This window comes from Euprymna scolopes, chromosome 25 (genome assembly GCF_053919585.1).
Source record: "Euprymna scolopes isolate OS-2025 chromosome 25, ASM5391958v1, whole genome shotgun sequence".
Classification (NCBI taxonomy): Eukaryota; Metazoa; Mollusca; class Cephalopoda; order Sepiida; family Sepiolidae; genus Euprymna; species Euprymna scolopes.
In genome coordinates this window covers 89,292,225-89,310,305 of record NC_136506.1, presented here as the reverse complement: position 1 = coordinate 89,310,305, position 18,081 = coordinate 89,292,225, and positions in this window count along the sequence as shown.

The following is an 18,081-nucleotide window of genomic DNA, read 5'->3' as shown; positions in this document are numbered from 1 at the left end:
TTTCGTAAAAGAAGGGAAGTTGACGCTTCATAACACCGTTTCTCTGGGTTGTCGTTCAATTCGCGAGGCACCAATTTTTTAAAGCGATTTTTTTTAAATCCCAAAACACCAAAAATAATTATGTAAATCTTTTAAAATACATTCTCATCTGAAGTATTCCTGGTTTTATTTGGATTCTCATATTCTGTTTCAATCGATAAAATCTCAAACCTTCTTGACATGTGTCTTATCGAACTCGAAACTCTTTATGTCGAACTCGGGAATCTGTAAGGAAATTCACACGTGAATACAGTGATAATTTTCTCTCATTCCATGAAGATCGAGTAGAAATCTTAATTCGTAATGGTATATTTAAGTAGGATTGAACAATCAACATCTAGAAGACCCTCACTTAAAATTATCATTATTAGCATCTTATTTGTTACTCTCAGGTCTTTGCGAAATTTAATGTAAATTCGTGAGTTCGGCCGAAAGATTTTCGTGTTTGACAAGATAACAATAAAACAAAGGTTAAATCGAAAATGTAAACAGTAGTCCGAACAATCGGAATATAAATTATCATTTAAAAAATCGTTAACATGGTATCCATATTCTTTGATTTTTCTATTTTTTATAAAAGAAAAGAACATCTGTTAAAAACGATGTTCATTTCTTTATACTCTAACAGATTTCCGTTATTGCCATGTGAGTTAAATTGAATAAAATTTTAATGCTGTCTTAAGATTATATCTTTTTGGTTCCATTTTACTTCAGTCGATTTTCTTAAAAATGAAAACCCCCTCCTTCCCTAGGCTAACACTTGATGCCTAAATAAAACATATATATATATATATATATATATATATATATATATATATTAAAAAATCCATTAAATAAAACATATATATATTCAAAAATCCATTAAATAAAACATATATATATTAAAGTATTCCATTAAATAAAACATATATATATATAAAAATATTTCATTAAATAAAACATATATATATATATATATATTCAAATGTTCCATTAAATAAAACATATATATATTGAAATATTCCATTAAATAAAACATATATATATATTGAAATATTCCATTAAATAAAACATATACATATATATTCAAATATTCCATTAAATAAAACACATACATATATATTCAAATATGCCATTAAATAAAACATATATATATATTCAAATATTCCATTAAATAAAACATATATATATTCAAATATTCCATTAAATAAAACATATATATTCAAATATTCCATTTGATAAAACATATATATATTCAAAAATTCCATTTGATAAAACATATATATATTCAAATATTCCATTAAATAAAGCATAAATATTCAAATATTCCATTAAATAAAACAGATATATATTCATATATTCCATTAAATAAAATATATGTATATTCAAATATTCCATTAAATAGAACATATATATATATTCAAATATTCCATTAAATAAAACAGATATATATTAAATATTCCATTCAATAAAACATATAAATATACAAATATTCCATTAAATAAAACATATGTATATTCAAATATTCCATTAAATAGAACATATATATATATATATATATATATATATATATTCAAATATTCCATTAAATAAAACACACACACATATATATTAAAATATTCCATTAAATAAAGCACACGTATATATATATATATTCAAATATTCCATTAAATAAAACATATAAATATTCAAATATTCCATTAATTAACACGTCTATATATTGCAATATTTCATTAAGTAAAAGACATATATATATATATATATATATATATATATATATATATATTCAAATATTCCATTAAATAAAACATATAAATATTCAAATATTCCATTAAATAAAACAGATATATATTCAAATATTTCATTGAATAATATATATATATATATTCAAATATTCCATTAAATATAACATATGTATATTCAAATATTCCATTAAATAAAACATATATATATTCAAATATTCCATTGAATAAAACATATAAATATTCAAATATTCCATTGAATAAAACATATAAATATTCAAATATTCCATTGAATAAAACATATAAATATTCAAATATTCCATTGAATAAAACATATAAATATTCAAATATTCCATTAAATAAAACATATATATATTCAAATATTCCATTAAATAAAACATATATATATTCAAATATTCCATTAAATAAAACATATATATATTCAAATATTCCATTAAATAAAACATATATATATTCAAATATTCCATTAAATAAAACATATATATATTCAAATATTCCATTGAATAAAACATATAAATATTCAAATATTCCATTGAATAAAACATATAAATATTCAAATATTCCATTGAATAAAACATATATATATTCAAATATTCCATTAAATAAAACATATATATATTCAAATATTCCATTGAATAAAACATATAAATATTCAAATATTCCATTGAATAAAACATATAAATATTCAAATATTCCATTGAATAAAACATATAAATATTCAAATATTCCATTGAATAAAACATATAAATATTCAAATATTCCATTAAATAAAACATATATATATTCAAATATTCCATTGAATAAAACATATAAATATTCAAATATTCCATTGAATAAAACATATATATATTCAAATATTCCATTAAATAAAACATATATATATTCAAATATTCCATTGAATAAAACATATAAATATTCAAATATTCCATTGAATAAAACATATATATATTCAAATATTCCATTGAATAAAACATATAAATATTCAAATATTCCATTGAATAAAACATATAAATATTCAAATATTCCATTGAATAAAACATATATATATTCAAATATTCCATTAAATAAAACATATATATATTCAAATATTCCATTGAATAAAACATATAAATATTCAAATATTCCATTGAATAAAACATATATATATTCAAATATTCCATTGAATAAAACATATAAATATTCAAATATTCCATTGAATAAAACATATAAATATTAAAATATTCCATTAAATAAAACATATATATATTCAAATATTCCATTGAATAAAACATATAAATATTCAAATATTCCATTGAATAAAACATATAAATATTCAAATATTCCATTGAATAAAACATATATATATTCAAATATTCCATTGAATAAAACATATAAATATTCAAATATTCCATTGAATAAAACATATAAATATTCAAATATTCCATTGAATAAAACATATAAATATTCAAATATTCCATTGAATAAAACATATAAATATTCAAATATTCCATTGAATAAAACATATATATATTCAAATATTCCATTGAATAAAACATATAAATATTCAAATATTCCATTGAATAAAACATATATATATTCAAATATTCCATTGAATAAAACATATAAATATTCAAATATTCCATTGAATAAAATATATAAATATTCAAATATTCCATTGAATAAAACATATAAATATTCAAATATTCCATTGAATAAAACATATATATATTCAAATATTCCATTAAATAAAACATATATATATTCAAATATTCCATTGAATAAAACATATAAATATTCAAATATTCCATTGAATAAAACATATAAATATTCAAATATTCCATTGAATAAAACATATAAATATTCAAATATTCCATTGAATAAAACATATAAATATTCAAATATTCCATTAAATAAAACATATAAATATTCAAATATTCCATTGAATAAAACATATAAATATTCAAATATTCCATTGAATAAAACATATATATATTCAAATATTTCATTAAATAAAACATATAAATATTCAAATATTCCATTAAATAAAACATATATATATTCAAATATTCCATTAAATAAAACATATATATATTCAAATACTCCATTGAATAAAACATATAAATATTCAAATATTCCATTGAATAAAACATATAAATATTCAAATATTCCATTAAATAAAACCCATATATATTCAAATATTTCATTGAATAATATATATATATATATATATTCAAATATTCCATTAAATATAACATATGTATATTCAAATATTCCATTAAATAAAACATATATATATTCAAATATTCCATTAAATAAAACATATAAATATTCAAATATTCCATTGAATAAAACATATAAATATTCAAATATTCCATTAAATAAAACCCATATATATTCAAATATTCCATTAAAGTTCTCTTTTGCCTCTCAAACACTGAATTAGTAAAGAAGTTGATTATATAATTTTTCTCTCCTCAAATTGCCTATTCAAATATGTTATAGTACTGGGCGTCCAAAAAGTAACTGAAGGGTTGAAAACTTTTGTCATTTTACCATTAACGGTTATTTTTATTCTCTATTTCAGGTATGTTACAGATAATATCTTGGAAATTATATCTGGATAAGTGTAGCATTAAATAACGCATGCAAGTTGTTAAATTGTTTTACCAAAATCATGGATCAGTTGTTTTGACTCAAAGAGCAACGGTATTTTCATGTAAGAGATAGCCCAAGTCACAACACAAAAAAAAGTCTATGTAAATGTCTATATTAAGAAACTCCCAACCCTGCGAGAATTGAAGGAAAACTTTCAGGAACGAAATAATGGAGTTAAATCGCCATCCAAAGATTCTGTAATCTGCCATGAATAATGTTTTGGAAAGAGAACAAATATGCGAAGCTGTAAATGGGCAACATTTCAGAGACATTATTTTTTTTATAAATAAAACTTGTTTTAACTTTGACTATTTTATAAATTACACAATGTCTTAGTCAGATTATGGTAAAATTACAGAAAATTAGCTTAAAAAATAATGAATCTATTGAAGTTCAAAATCCTTTAGTCACTTTTTGGACAGTTTGTATATCTTTCTTGTCTTGGTCAGGGTTTACTTGTAGGGAAAAGTATTCTCATGCCAAGCTGTTCTTATAATACAGACCTCTGTAGATAACGACCTTAGACACTCAAGCATCGTGGTTAGTAGGTATTCAAGTTTTCTCTTCGTGTAGGCATTCAAGTTTTTTTCCTCGATTAGGCATTCAAGTTCCATCCTCTAATAGACGTTCACATTTTCTCCTCGACAAAATGTTTATTGGAAGTTATTTGAATATTCTGTTAGCACAGAAAAACATTTACTTATGAATATCCTAGCTGATTTGTCTCCCGGCATTGCCTACGAAATTAGATTAACTGAAGAAAAACCATGTTTAATCTTCAACTATTGAATTATGTGCCGCTTATCGTTATTCGGAACACAGACCATGCAATGCAAATATAAAAGAACAATCAGAAATTTGTAGCATGGAAGAATCAAGATTTCGGAATAACATAATTGAGCATCCAGCTATCAGTTTTAATTTCGGCGTGTGTTAAAACGCCTCAGTTTAGTCTCGAAAGGTAATGGATACCCCCCTCAGGGTGTTTGTGTGTGGAATTGTGAGGCAAGGGTTGCAAAATCCCCAACCACACATCTTCTGAATCGGCACTGCTTGAGTCCAGTGGAAGTAGAGATCCAAGACGACTGGAAACAATTCCGAGATAATAAAAGGGCACATGGAATTCCCAAATGGTTACCTTTTTTAAGTACTAACCAGATTCAACATAGCTTAACTTCGGTGATCTAACGAGAACGATATGTCAACGTGATTGTGCCGTATGTAATTTCACCAAGCAGTTGTTAATTGATAACATGTGTCATGTTATTTTTTAGAGCTAGAATTATCTCTATTTACTAAGTTTTCTGAGTTATGGACAATAATTGTAATTCGTGGTGCAGTATCAATCCCATCATTGTTGTTTTTTTTTGTTTGTTTGTTTGTTTTTTTTTGGGGGGGGGGGCAATATTGCTATTAACTTCAACTTTACATTTTTATAACTATGGAAGGGATAAACTTTCAAGCTATTGGTTTCCTGATGAGATGCATACATACGTTTGTAGATAAACATAGCAATTACATGCAAGCATTGAGCTCATCGGCGGGACTACACACGAAACGAAAGGAAATGTGTGTCACCTAAAACATTGCTGTTTCGAGGTACCTTTAATAAGTTTCCAGAATTTGCTTCGTATGGGCACTTCTATTGATGGAAAACACATGAACCTCTAATCTCCTTCGAAGTAATCTCCTCCGTTTGCAATGCACTTGTTGTACCGTCCCAACAACTTCTGGAAGGCCAAAGTGATGTCAACTTGTATGAGCGTGTCAATGATCTTCGTCATAGCTCCTTTCATCTCCTTAATTGTCTCATAACGACAGCCTTTAAGTTTTTACCTGAGCTTAGGGCATAAGCAAAAGTCACAGGAAGCTGGACTATAGGAAGAGTGAGGGAGTGTGTCGATGCCCATTTTTGTCTAATAGTCAGTGACAAGTATATACTTGTGGACTGGTGCATTGCCCTGGTGAAAATACTACTGACCTGATTAGAAGAATGGTGGCCTTTTCTGACGGAATATTTTCTCTGAACTTCCTTTAAACCTCAGCATAGCATTCCTTTGTTTAGTGTCTGTCCAGTAAGTATTCAGTTCATGTAGATTATGCTAGTGCTGTTAAGAAAAAAAACAATCACTTCAAGTTTCTGAATGGATCTGTCCTGTCTCGCCTTCTTGGGTCTGGGAGAGCCAGCTTGCTTCCACTGGGAATTTTGTCTATTGGTCTCTGGATCATAGTAGCTTTCATCGCATGTCACTAAAGCATCAAGAACTGCGAGATTTGGATTGATCAACTCTACCATCTTCCTACTATCATGCCAACGTCATTCTTGCTAATCTTCTCCAAGCATCCTTGGGACAAACTTTGCGCAAATCTTCCGCATCTTCAGTTACTCGCAAATAATTGTGTGTGCAGTTTCTTCTCTGACATAAAACTCAGCACTTATTATCTCGATAGACACAAGACGGTCCTTATGCATGAAATTCTTTATTTGGCCAATCAACTCTGGTGTTCTGACTTCCTTATTACTCATACACCTCTCAGCATCCCTCACTCCCTGCCTTTCTTGAGTCTCTTATGTCACTAAAAAACTGATGCCCGATTCATGCAAGATGGTCTAAAAGCAGTCTGAAGCATTCCATACGTTTCTGTGGCATTTTTTTTCCAATTTTAAACAATTTTATTGCATATTATTCTTCTCAGGTGTCCTCACGTGCAGATTGCATTTTTGAAATTCACCAGTTGTGACAATCAGGCTTTAGTGGGACGATTCCAATTCCTGCTGTAGCTGTCCATTTTAACATGAAACCATAAAAATTGGTCAGTTATCTCAATAAGATACTGAATTTTCAAGAGTGATCGACAATTTTAAATGGATGACCCAAAATGTATGAAATCATATTTAAGGAACCTCGTAAATTATGAAGACATCGCTGTCTTTATAAATTTTTATAAAATAAGGGACGCCATTTTACTTATTCTTTTATATGTATTTTATTTATTTTATTAAATGCTGACATTCATTTTTTATACAATTCACCATGTTTTCTCCTCTTTCTTTTCGTTCCTTCTGCTCGTCTTTTTCGTCTCATTCTCTCGTTATACGAAGGGGGGGCGTTCCAAAAGTAATGTCTCCTATTTTTATTCCGCCCGAATGGACCAGAGGTTATTGCAAATTTCGTTGTTATAATAACTGAAACGATGCATTAATAGCATCAAAGTGTCAGTTCTCTGTTGCAGATATTGACGGTGTGAGATTCTAAAAAGTTTAACCCTGTCGTGAACATGCGTCAAAAACAGAGCTGCGTCATTGAATTCCTGGCAGAAGGGCATTTAGATTTATCCTGACTATGTAGAAAAATAAATCCTGTAGTACAAAAGGTCGCTCGTTTTAATGGTGCAACTCCCGTTTTCGTAGCTTTTTCAATTTTTAAGTTAGAAATAGGAAGCGTTACTTTTGTCCAAATCTACGTTTTTACTTTTTATTTTTCTATTTTAAAACTTATTTCTTTTGTTCATTCATTTTTCCTTTTTTTTTCTTTGTGTATTTTTATGCATATTTTTCTCATTACGCCTACTCCATTTGTGCCGCATTTTTCTGTGAAAGAAACACTTTCACAGCTAATGGCCATTTCCATTCATATATTCATTTCATTCCCATCGTAACTTATTTCTCTTTTAAGTTCTGCAACACCGAATTTTCCCCAATTTTCGTCGTTCCATATTTGCTCTCTGAAGAGAGAGAATAACAGAATAATATTAGGAATAAAGGAACACAAATAGATTCACCTATATGACTGCATTGGCATAACGTTGCTTAAGAGGTGCTATACAGTGATTTCTACCTCAAACAGCAATAAAAATCATCTGATACTAGAAAACAGAAAGATTAAATAAGGAGGATGATATCTATAATATAAATCTCACCTGTCTGTTTAAATGTATGCATGTATGTTTGTTTGTATGTCTGCCTAAAACTTTCGACAAAGAGTACTATCATTTTTACAAGAGTAATATCATTTTTAAGCTCAATCATTCGGACGACAAATATCGAAAAATTGACCAAAAACATTAATCCCTTCACCCTCAACTGGCACTTTTCTACAGGGAGGGGTCGTTCTTTTTGCCGATATTTTTAAAGTTATCCCCTCTTTTGGATTGTCTAACCTTAATTTAAACCTATGTCACTTCCGGTTTGGTAATGGACGCAACAGCAAAGACGTCAGCTTATTTTAAAACTTATTTGCCTCCTTCGCGGTTCGGATTCGAGCATGCCTGCCTACTACTACATTTTTTCTCTTTTGCTCAACACACACTTTCAAACACCCGAGCAACGCCGGGCACCCAGACTAGTCTTAATAAATAACACGAATACATTAGAAAACGAATCAACCACAGTAGTAATAATAAAAGCAAAATAGGAAAATCGAATGCTGTAAATAAATAAATGACGTGAATAAAAAAGAAAATCATAAAATTAAAAACAGCATAAAATTATAACACAAAGTATGGTATCGTAAATAGAAAGATACGGGAACCCAAATCTATTCTCAAACCTACTAAAATATAAGCCGCACTAAACGAAGAACCTAAGGAGTAAAAAATGTCGAAACTTACTACTACTTGAGTATTTTCTTTTTCTTCTTTATTTACGTCATTTATTTATTTACACCATCCTCTTACGAAACATGTAAGTAATATAATTAATATTTTGTCACATAAAAATTCCAATCGATTTCATCGCTTTCATATTTTATCCGCCACGTTTTATCGTTTAGTAGAAGAAATGTCCAAATATAACACTGCAATTTTCCAAGTACAATCTGCTATGATTCGCAACGAATACCATGGTTTGTTTAAGATATGAAAATTTGCATACGTTTGCCAAAATATATGCAGTCATGCGTAAGGAGAAAATACAGTTCTTTCCAACAGCGTCAGATTCCTTCCTGTATTAACAATTTCTATACCTCTACTACTAAAACTCTTACTTGTTAGTACCTTGGCTCTTTTCGATGTTGAGTGCAAATGTGACGACGAGTAAACGGAAAAGTTAGGCAGAAAGAGGATAATTAGTAATAGAAACAGCGTGATCGAATAATGGTATAAATAAACAACCTACACTAAGAAGAAAAAGAAATAGAACAAGATACGGGGGGAGTTTCCAAAGTAATCCCTCCTATTTATTTATTCATGACATGAAAGTTTAATTTCTCTCCATGCAGAAAAATTGAACAGCTCAACATTCATCGGTTCCTATTAAACGTCTACAAAGCGGATGCAATTAATGTCAGCACAATTGGGAGATGAGCTCGTCGATTTCAGAGTTGTGACAAAGAATGTGAATGACAAGGCGCGTTCTGGACGCCCATTCGCAGCCGCTACTTCATCACTCTCAAAAGTGAATTCAGAATGTTGGTGACTACATAGAAAAAAAAATTCTGGAGCTGAACACGTCATCGTTTAGATGACATCCATCCCGCCTTCGTAGCTCTTCAACTGATTTAGTTAAGAAATAGAATACATTACTTTTGAAACGGCTTCAGTAGCAGTAGTAGTAAATAGTAAGTAGTAGTAGTAGTAGTAGTAGTAGTAGAAACCGTGTAACAGAATATGAATAAAATCGTGGTGTTAATAAAAAGAAAATTGTTGCACATTTGATTCTCTAGTTCTTATTTAACAGTGCGTTTCTAACTGCTTATTTAACGGACTATTGTCTCCGTGTCCTAAATGTCTATTTTAACGGCCCGTAACTTGTCTAGTGTCCGATGGTGCGTGTGTGTATTACATATAATCCACAGTACATTTATAACGACATACCTGTTGCTACGTGGCTTTCAGTCTTTTGGTTACTGCCTGGAGTATTCGCCAAAGTGTCGTGGGGGGGGGGGAGCTGGGTTCTGCTATAACAAGCACGCATGCAAGACACACAAAACTATGTATGTTTTTATATATCGGTTTATTTCACTTCAGACTCTGCAGCATGGAGTGAAATCGACGATCTCAGACTTGTGGGGTTTCTTTGCATCAATTCGGAGACCGCCGCCCTCTTATAGGGTGACCTGTTAACCCATCATGCTTCCCCTACTTCTCCAACTCAACTCCAAGTACGTCCAAGGATGGAATGCTGCTGCCATATCTGGGTAGGAGCTGCTAAAAACAGCCTCTCCTGCCTTGACAGAGTACAAAATAGACTTCGTGGCTTAGTGGGAGATGCCCTTTTCTCTACCCTGCAACCGCTCTCCCACAGAAGAGACGTTGCGAGCCTATCCTTGTTTTATCGTTATTTCCATGGCAGGTGCTCGTCTGTGCTCCAATCTCTGGTCACCCCGCGCCAATCTTTCACGAAAAACACCCGTCTAGCCAAATCCACTGTGAAAAATTTCCCCCACTCTTTATCTGTGCCTAAATCAAAACGTGGATTCCATTAACAAAGCTTCTTTCTTAGAACTGCACGCCTGTGGAACTCTGTTCCAAAGTGTCGTTGGGGGGGGGGAGCTGGGTTCTGCTAAAACAAGCACGTAGATAATAATAATAATAATAATGATAATAATAATAATAATAATAATAATAATGATAAGGATAATAATAATATTAATAATAATAATAATAATAAAATAATAATATTAATAATAATAAAATAATAATAATAATGATAATAATAATGATGATAATAATAATAATGATAATGATAATAAAATAATAATAATAATAATAAAATAATAATAATGATAATGATAATAATGATAACAATGATCAAATAATAATAATGATAATAATAAAATAATAATAATATAATAATATAATAATGAAATAATAATAATAATAATAATAATAATAATAATAATAATAATAAGAAGAAGAAGAAGAAGAAGAAGAAGAAGAAGAAGAAAGCATTTAGGCAACTGCACTTCCCATATGTTTCTTGTCATTAAACTGTCAGTCGTTGGGTGCCGATTTAACAACGCACACCTGTATAATTTACCTCATGGAAAATTTTCCGCTTTTTTCAATATAAACACAAATTTATTCATATTTTAGCGTTTTTTCTTTAATGTGTTGGTTTCGTGATTTAAACATGTTTGGGAAGTATCAATTTTAAAATACAAAAGACATGCGTTATATTTTCACGCGGTTTCATGGACTTATCTTTTCTTTCAACTGTCACAAAAAAAAAAAAAACAGGATGGAATATCTCAAGACCAAACCCGAAAAAACATTTTGGTTTCCTTTGTTTTCAATAGAAATTAATTCAATTTAATTTTTTTTAATTAAATTCTCTTATTCGCTTGTAAAGTGGCTTCATAATTTTTAATGTTTCGAATAGAAATACTAAAATTTTCCATGTAAATGTACGTCATTATATATTTTCATATATATATATACATTAGTCCTCGCGCGAAAGAGCAGGACACAAAATGTTTTAAATAATAATAATAATAATAATAATAATAATAATAATAATAATAATAATAATAGAATAACAATAACAAAGACTTTCGCTGGCGAGGACTACTATTGAGCGTAACCAGTTATACAGTCCTTTTGAAATGTCCATCTATATTTTTCTCGTTATATACTGAATATTTTAATGAAACCTATATGAAGTATGTTCCTTATTAAATTGTAAAGATTTTCTATTCTGAAAGAAGTTTAAAAAATTTAATCTAAAAAGTTATTTTTAAGTTTTCGTTAAAAAAAAATCGGATTTTCTCATTATTCAGACATGTATGACAAAGAGGGAGTTACAAAAAGGAGTTGTGGTGTAAGGAGAAATACACACTGATACAGAGAGAATATTCAGACCTGTCATAATAAAAAGAGGGGGTTGCAAAAATGACTTGTGGTGTGTGGAAAAATACAAACTGAAATAGAGAGTAGGAGATTTTTATAAATACATGCAAAACCACATTCATTTTTTAAAATCCAAATTAATAAATTAAATAAAATATAATCTTAAAAAGATAAGATACAAGTTAGAAAAGCATTTCATACAAGGCATGAAAATTGTTAAACACAATGTTTTTACTATAGGCTTTAAAAATAAAGGTACAAGATTCAATTTGAAATTTATTTATCTTCAAAGTGCACTTTTATACATTTTACAAAGTAAGGTATTAAATTTTTTATACCTTAGTTTGTAAATTTTATAAAAGTGCCTATAGTAAAAACATTTTGTTTAACAATTTTTATGGCTTGTATGAAATGCTTTTCCAAATTTTATGCATATATATATATGATGAGAATAATAAAAAAACCTATTCCGACGACATAGAGAAAAAAAAGAAACTAAGTTATAAGCTCATCAACGTTTCGCCTTTATTTCAAAACTCCCTTTAGATAAGTGAATTTAAGAAGAAAAAAAAACCGGTACAAATATTTTGTTTCCTTAATTCCGTTCATCCAGAGAAAGTCTCGAAATAAAAACGAAACGTTGATGAACACATAAATTGGTTTGTTCTTTTTTTCTCTATGCACACACACACACATACACACACGCACACACACATACACACACGCACACAAACAAATATAGATATACGTATATATATATATATATATATATATATATATATATATATATATATATATATATATATATATACAGTGATGATCATATTTATTGGCACGGTAAAATAAAAGTTAAATTTTGTCTAATAAATTCTAAAAAAGGGATTAAATTAAAGAAAATAACAAAGTATATTATGTATTTTTAACTGGCCTTTCCGATGCAGCAATCGGATTTTAGAAAAAATAAATAACAAAGGAACAACAAACATAATTGCAAAAAACCCTTGTTCAAAATTATTGGCACGATTTATTTGATAATCAATTGTATAGCCTTTGGCCTTGATTACCTTCCTCAGTCGCTTTTCATAGTTTACAACCAAGTTGTTGCACTCTTCAGTAGTAATTTTAGCCCACTCTTCCTGACAATAATCCTCCAATTGAATAAGATTCTTAGGCTTCCTTTGCATTACCCTCAATTTTAATGTTCTCCATAAATTTTCAATTGGATTAAGGTCTGGGCTTTGTGATGGCCACTGCAAAACATTAATATGATTGTCCTCAAGCCATTTCTTAGTCAGTTTAGCCGAATGCTTTGGGTCATTATCTTGCATGAACCACCAACGACGACCAAGTGAGAGCTCTTTAGCAGACTCTTTCAGGTTTTCATCCAATATTTTTACATAATCTTCCTTTTTTATGCTACCTGTGACCTTAACAAGTCGGCCTGGTCCAGAGGCAGCAAAGGATCCCCAAAACATCAAACTGCCTCCACCGTGCTTCACTGTGGGTATGGTGTTCTTAGGCAGGAAAGCTTCGCCAGATTTTCTGTAAATATAAGACACTTTATTATGGCCAAATAACTCTATTTTCGTTTCGTCAGTCCATAGAACACGTTTCCAGAATGCAACATCTTTATCAATATGACGTTTTGCAAAGGCTAGCCTTGCTTTCAGGTGCATAGGCTTCAATAAGGGAGTCTTTCTCGGACGACATGCTTTTAAACCAGCTCTCTTCAAAACTCTACCAACTGTATGTCGAGATACATTCACTCCAGAGGTGCTCTGTCCATCAACAATCTCCCCAACAGAGATCCTTGGGTTTTGTTTTACTTTTCGAACAATTTTCCGTTCATCTCTTGGGGAAAGAATCCTTTTTCTCCCTCTACCCTCTAAACTCATAACGTGGCCTTGCGATTTGAACTTGTTTATTATGGCTCTAACAGTGGATTTGGGAAGGTTTAGCTTCTTTGAAATCTTATCATAGCCCTCCCCATTGGTATGGCATGCTACAACAAGCTTCCTGACGTCTTCGCTGTGTTCCTTAGTTTTAACCATGGCGATTGAAAATTATAATTTAGTCACTTATAATAGTTTACATAAATCGCTATCTAAAAATTATCTGAAAAAAATTATTCACTGAATTAGCGTTAAACAAGCATAATATGGCTATAAAAAAGTTCAGAAAGCACGTAAACCGGAAATTGATTGATATTATACTGATACTAAAAGAAAAACAAAGCCGTGCCAATAATTTTGAACAAGGGTTTTTTGCAATTATGTTTGTTGTTCCTTTGTTATTTATTTTTTCTAAAATCCGATTGCTGCATCGGAAAGGCCAGTTAAAAATACATAATATACTTTGTTATTTTCTTTAATTTAATCCCTTTTTAAGAATTTATTAGACAAAATTTAACTTTTATTTTACCGTGCCAATAAATATGATCATCACTGTATATATATATATATATATATATATATATATATATATATATATATATATATATATATATATATATATATATATATATATATATATTAGAGTGTATATATATATATATATATATATATATATATATATATATATATATATATATATATATATATGGCTGACTGGGATAGCTTCCGTACATTAATATCTGATTTACCTCTGCACTCCATGTTTAAAAAGGAAGTGTCCTCTATAGTATCAGATCTGACGGAATAGTTAATTGTAAGCATAGACCAATTCATACCATCTAAATAATTCCAACAAAAACCTAACAGCCAGCCACGATTCTCCCCAGAATGTGCTGCTGCTATCGCGCACAGAAATCACTTTTTTCCATAGCTACCAACGTAATAGATGCACTGAGACTAAAGCTGCTTTCAGGACTGCCAGCAACCACTGTAAAAGAGTAATAAAAAATGCAAGAGAGCTATATGCCCAGTCTGTTAAATCGAAGGTAGCTGATCAGCGGTTTGGTTCCCACCAGTTTTGGCAAATAGCAAATAGGATCCTGAACAGAAGTGTGCGTTCTATCCCAACCATTATCAATGGACCAGAGGTCATCTCGTCAGTGTCAGACAAGGCCAAACTATTAGCAAAGAACTTTGCAGCTAATTCTACCCTATGCGACGAAGGCCATCAACTACCCATATTTCCTTCTATAACACAGAACAAGCTAGGTAACATACAAATATCCGTGCAGGAGGTCGCCAAGCTAATCAAGAACCTAGATTCCAGTAAAGTAACTGGCCCTGATGGCATCCCAATTATAGTGTTAAAAAAGCTTCAACCAGAACTTGCTCCCATACTTACGAAACTATTTAAGCGCTGCCTTAAGGAGAAGTGCTTTCCGATGCCCTGGAAGACCTCATCAGTTTGCCCTGTATTTAAGAATTCAGGTGATAAGTAATCTCCCTCTCAGTACAGACCAATAAGTCTCCTGTGTGTTAAGGGTAAGTTGCTGGAATCCATATTAAATAGAGAAATAGTCAACCACCTCAGCAGGAATAACCTTCTTAGTGACACACAATATGGTTTCCGCTCTGCAAGACCTTCCGCAGATGTGCTGACGGTTATATCCCACAGGATTAGTGAATCTCTTGACAAAGGCTTCCTTTCTAGGGCAATTGCTCTTGACATATCAAAGGCCTTCGACAAGGTATGGCATAAGGGTCTACTTCACAAGATTTCCAGCTACGGTATAACTGGAAATGTTTTCTCAATCATTAAATCATTTCTCTCCGATAGGCTCATAAGAGTAGCGGTAGATTGACAAAAATCGGAGGCCTGCAATATAAATGATGGAGTTCCTCAGGGGTCAATCCTGGGTCCAACTCTCTTCCTGATCTACACCAATGACCTCCCTAAACACATAAATCATTCGTTGACATCTATGCTGATGACACGACCATTTACGGCAACATATCAAAGGCTGTAAATGACAAAGTTCTCTCTGATTCTCTCTCCTCTTATCTCGAGCGCGTGGTTCAGTGGGGGAAGATGTGGCTGGTTACCTTTAATGCATCCAAAACCAAACTCCTATCCTTACATCATCAACGCTCTGATCCCCATCTGGCATCAATTGTGATGGATGGTTCTCGTCTGGGTGAGGCCCCGTGTTTTGACAAGCTTCTGGGTTTGACCTTTAATCCTGATCTGAAATGGAACACGTACATCAAGTCTGTTGCCATGGTCGCTGGAAAGATGGTGGGATCCTTCTACCGCTCCAGAAGATATCTCACTACTGATGCAATTCTCTATCTATATAAAAGCCAAGTACGTCCAAGGATGAAATATTGTTGCCATATCTGGGCAGGAGCTGCTAAATAAGCCTATCCTGCCTTGACAGAGTACAAAATAGACTTTGTGGCTTAGTGGGGGATGCCCTTTTCTCTACCCTGCAACCTCTCTCCCACAGAAGAGACGTTGTGAGCCTATCCTTGTTTTGTCGTTGTTTCCATTGCAGGTGCTCGTCTGAACTCCAATCTCTGGTCCCCCCTCGCCAATCTTTCACGAAAAACACCCGTCTAGCTGAATCCACTGTGAAAAATTCCCCCCACTCTATATCTGTGCCTAAATCAAAACGCGGGTTCCATGAACAAAGCTTCTTTCTTAGAACTGCACGCCTGTGGAACTCTGTTCCGTCTGCCTGCTTACCACCGAACTACAACTTGGATGTCTTCAAGTCTAATGTTAACAAATTCCTAATGAACCGCCCGCTTAAGTAAACACTTCATCAAATCTCCACACTAACGTAATGTATTTATAATAACCCTTTTCCCTGAGTGGCTTCCGGGCCTTGATAAGTGGTGATCACTGTGTAAAATAAAAAATATATATATAATATTAGCCAAATAAAATTGGTCAGTGTACTAGATAGAGCAAATAAATATTCGATAAATATAGGGTTACGTTACAGCAGAACACCGACCACTCTAATTTGTTTTTTTAGGGGTAATCGAGGTCGCTTACAACGAATCTGATAATCAAACCCGGAGCAAATTTACCGTTTGCATGGTATTAACCCCTGAACTACTTTCCGCCATTTTACAGCGTCCATTTACGCTACGCGCGAGCGCGCGATAACATAACCGACGGCTGTTGAATGTGCCTTCACGTATCTAACTGCCTTTTTGCATGGCGCACGAATCTTTTGTGGAACAGTTAAGATTATATGAAAAACAAAAGCACTCCAAGTGTTCGCTGGGTGGGGTTTAATGTCGGAAAAACTTTTTTGGGGGGTGGGAAGCTGTAAAATGGCGGAAAGTAGTTTGTGGGTTCAGGGGTTAATACCATGAAAACGGTAAATTTGCCCCGGGTTTGATTATCAGATTCGTTGTCAGCGACCTCGATTACCCCTAAAAAAGCGAATTGGAGTGGTCGATGTTCTGTTGTAATGTAACCCTATATTTACCAAACATTCTAGTTTTCATTTAAAAGGATCAATTTTTAAATAAAATTTAAAATTTATTGCTTGAATCAAACAATACAATGTTTAACTTAATGTTCTTAACCCATGAGTTTTCAATGTAAGTACATCTCCTCAGAGGAAAATTTCTAGCAAAATACTAATAGTATTTCACAATAATTTTGCTATACTAAGCAAAATTATTGTGAAATACATACAGAGAAAATTATTAAAAATGAAGTGTCTTTAAATGACATAGATAAAGGAAATGAATGTAGAAAGTAAAGAAAGGATATGAGGAATGGTATCCAAGTTCAGAATTAATCGTTGAAAAAAGTTTAATATCAATAATGCGTGAAAGTTGGTGAAGTGTGTGTGAAAACGAAGAGTTTCTGCTAATATCCATGTAAAAAAACAGGCAACAATTTTTTAAAACATTAATCCTTTTCGTTATTGGTAGTTTCCGAAGATAAAAGTAAGTTCCTTTGT